The sequence below is a fragment of the Condylura cristata genome, unplaced genomic scaffold, assembly GCF_000260355.1.
Source record: "Condylura cristata isolate star-nosed mole 26May11 unplaced genomic scaffold, ConCri1.0 scaffold00006, whole genome shotgun sequence".
Classification (NCBI taxonomy): Eukaryota; Metazoa; Chordata; class Mammalia; order Eulipotyphla; family Talpidae; genus Condylura; species Condylura cristata.
In genome coordinates, this window is record NW_004567107.1 from 65,437,810 (window position 1) to 65,440,983 (window position 3,174).

At 51.9% G+C, this 3,174-nt stretch overlaps 1 long non-coding RNA gene across 1 annotated transcript; it reads left to right on the plus strand.

Moving 5' to 3' along the window:
- The first annotated feature begins 233 nt into the window (after window positions 1–233).
- On the plus strand, window positions 234–2,120 carry LOC105853308. The gene is made up of 3 exons (XR_001145143.1): window positions 234–288; window positions 1,168–1,335; window positions 2,049–2,120. It is a non-coding gene; the product is annotated as an uncharacterized LOC105853308 (long non-coding RNA).
- Window positions 2,121–3,174: the final 1,054 nt, after the last annotated feature.

The following is a 3,174-nucleotide window of genomic DNA, read 5'->3' on the forward strand; positions in this document are numbered from 1 at the left end:
TTCAGACAGGGAACAGTATGAGCCAAGGTTCAGGGAAGGTGGGGGAGGGGGCAGGGAGTGAGTGGCTCAGCTTGTCTTGGCACAGGGAGACGAGGTCGGACATGGCCAGCTCCGGAGGGGCAGCCCTTCTTGCCTCATGTGACCAGCATGTTTTGGGTGATGTGATGAGGCAGCAGAGGCAGCTGGCTTGTCAGCCAGGCGGGTAGTCTCTGAGCACACACCCCAGGGGCACAATCTGCTGCTGCTAGAGGGGAACATCGGGTCCCTACAGAAGAAGCCAGAAACAAGGTGGGGGAAGACTGGGCGCGGCCACCCCAGTGAGGGGGTCCCCAGGGGGCTGGGGAAGCTTTCCCAGGAGCACAGGGTGTTGGAGCCAGAAAGGCCAGCAAGGCCACCCCCCCCCTGGAGCACTCACACAAAGGAGGGACCGAGGAGGAGCACTGGAGAAGGGACGGAAGGTGGGGTGACATAGGGGCAGAAAAGTGGGGCAGAGGGTTGCCAGATTTGGCAAACAAAAGCATGAGACCTCCAGTTAACTTCCACTACAGACAAACAACAATGTTTTTGTAAAAATATGTTCAGTGAAATGTGTGTGGGAGTCGGTCTCAGAGAGGGTGGTGAACTGGTCGAAAGTCTTGGGAGCTGGTGAAAGGGAACAGGGAGACAAACCCCGGGTTTTGCACCTCATGTGTGGATAGCGACTTTGGTGATTCTGATTTTGCGGAATGAAGAGTGACCCCATAGTGAGTCATGTCTGTGTGGGGAGTGAATGCGCATGTGCAGTGGGGTGTATATATTCTATGGTGTATGAGTGTATAGTCTGTGTGTGTGGTGAGTCTGTGTTGTGTGTTGACCTGAGATGCTCCTGTCACTCCACACTGTGGCACTAAGGAGAGGGGGGGCCAGCTGGAAGTGCCTCTACCCTGCGAGAAGGCAGAGGTCTGGTAAGGATAGAGACTTAGCCCCAGACCCGAAGGCTGGCAAAGTCGGTTTTGTCAGTTGGCAGTGAGGGAAAGAGCTGCTCAAGGTCACCTTGGAAATCTGAAGGGGTGCCACATTTCAACCCTGGCTCCCAGTTTCCAAATGCAGCATTTTCTTACTTCCACTAGCTCTTATTATTGGCCTGTACTATGCTCCAGGCTCTGGTCTCTTTTGTCATTTCATCAGCCTCGCACAGCCTCATCACCTCCATCTCATAGCCGAGGGAGTAGACCTGCCAGCTCTGAGACGCTGAGTCCAGGCTTCCAGTGCTGTTGGACTGTCCTCTCCATGGAGGCCCAGCCGAGCAGCTCTCCACTGGTCCACCTCACACCTTCAGGGTGAAGCGACTGCAAGGTCAGCAGATCTCTGGTTTTCCCTGAACAAGCCTAGCTCCCACCTGCTCCCACTTGGATCTCTAACTTTGAGGGGTTAATGCTTAATGGGCAACCAAACAAGCCTCAGCCCAGAAAAATGTTTGCTGAGGGCTGGACTGTGGAGCTGCCCACAAGGCCTCCCAGGCTTCCCAAGTGCAGAGGCTGTGGCTCTCAGCTCAGTGCACAGGCCCCTGCCCCTCACCTCCTAGGGCTTCCCTCCAGCTCCACCCCAGAGAGTCTTGGCTGCAAAGGGGCAGGGGAGAGGCCTGCTCTCCCCGGGTCCACCTGGCAGAGGGGAAAGGGCTGGGTCTGCCCCACCTCCACTAACTTGCTGGGCCTGAGTGTCCCTGTAATGCAGAGGCATCGAGTCTCCCTCCTGCCCTCTAGGGGTGTCGGACAGGGAAGAGCCTGCTGGCCCCACTGGCAGGAGGAGGGCCCACCCTGCCCTGCTCTCTCCACATTCCTGGCCCTGCAACCTGGGTGGTGTTTCTCTCTGGGACAGAGGGGTTCTGGAACCAGGAGGGCCTGAAATAACATGTTTTCCGGAAAAGTACCTTCCTTAAAGGAAACCGCTTGTTCCAAGGAGTAAAAAGGGTCATTGTGCCAGGTCCTCATTCCCCTCAGGCATCATGGCTGAAAAGACAGACAGCTAGATTGAGCCTCCCTCCCTCCCTCCTTCTCTCTCTCATCCAGAGCACTGTAACAGTGAAAAGATGGAAACAGCCTAAACACTAGTCAGAGTGGGCTGCTCCCAGAAATCCTACCAAGACTTGGGACACAAGGCAGGCTTAAACACAATGAGATAAATTTAAACTCATTACCATGTAAGGTAAGTAGAAAGTAGAAGAAATCAGAGAGCTATAAATATACTGTGTGGTGAAATCCACCTCTGTTGAAACCCTGTTAGTTGGAGAGGGGAGCACATGTTCTGGTGTTCACCCGAGCTCCTCTGGGGTGGGTAGCATGGTTTATATGTTTAATATGTGTTTCCCCTTTTTTGCTTATCTGTATTTTCTGTCATTGCTGGCCTTTGAGTAAGAAAAAGGAAAGTAACAAAGGGAAAGAACCAAAGTTATTTTGTTAAGTGGTGAAATAAACCAACTCTAATCTCAAAGATACAAAAACTATGACCTAGAAATGGGGAAAGATAAATTCCCAGGACAGACACAAGGAGAAGGCTAGTTGGACAGACAGACACACATATATCTTTTGCCTAATTCACATTGAGATAGGCATGGCTGAGAAGTATGGGTGGCATAATCTGCAAGTTTTTAGAAAATTCTGGGATCTGGTGTGAGGGTAACTGCCAGAAATTCTGGGCCCAGGGAGTATGTTAGGGGTGCAGGCTGATGAAGAGTAGAGTTAGTGTCCTGGGACTCAGCCTCACCTGAATGAGAGGCCTGGATCCCACCCCATGATGCCTGAGAAAGCTCCTTTAACCCCCATTCCAGCAAGGCTGAGGAAACTTCCAGGCCTCCCCTGAACCCCAACCTCCATGGCAGAGGGAGATGGGAGGGCCCATAGCTAGAAGGGGCTTCCTTGACACTTATGACTTCCACATAGAAACTTTCCCAGCTGTCCGTAGGCCAAATTTAGGAAACTTACCCTTCTCTTCTGGGTAGAGTCTGTGATGCCAATACAGGGAAGAGGCTTGGAGGGAGGAGAAAACTTATTTTTTATGTATATATTTCTGCATTGTTTAAATTTATCTTTTTTTAAGTTTTATTTATTTATGCATATAAGAACTGGGGGTACAGACCAAAGGGGTTGTGTGTGTGTGTGTGGGGGGGGTAACAGAATTCACCAGAGGCAGTTGGGG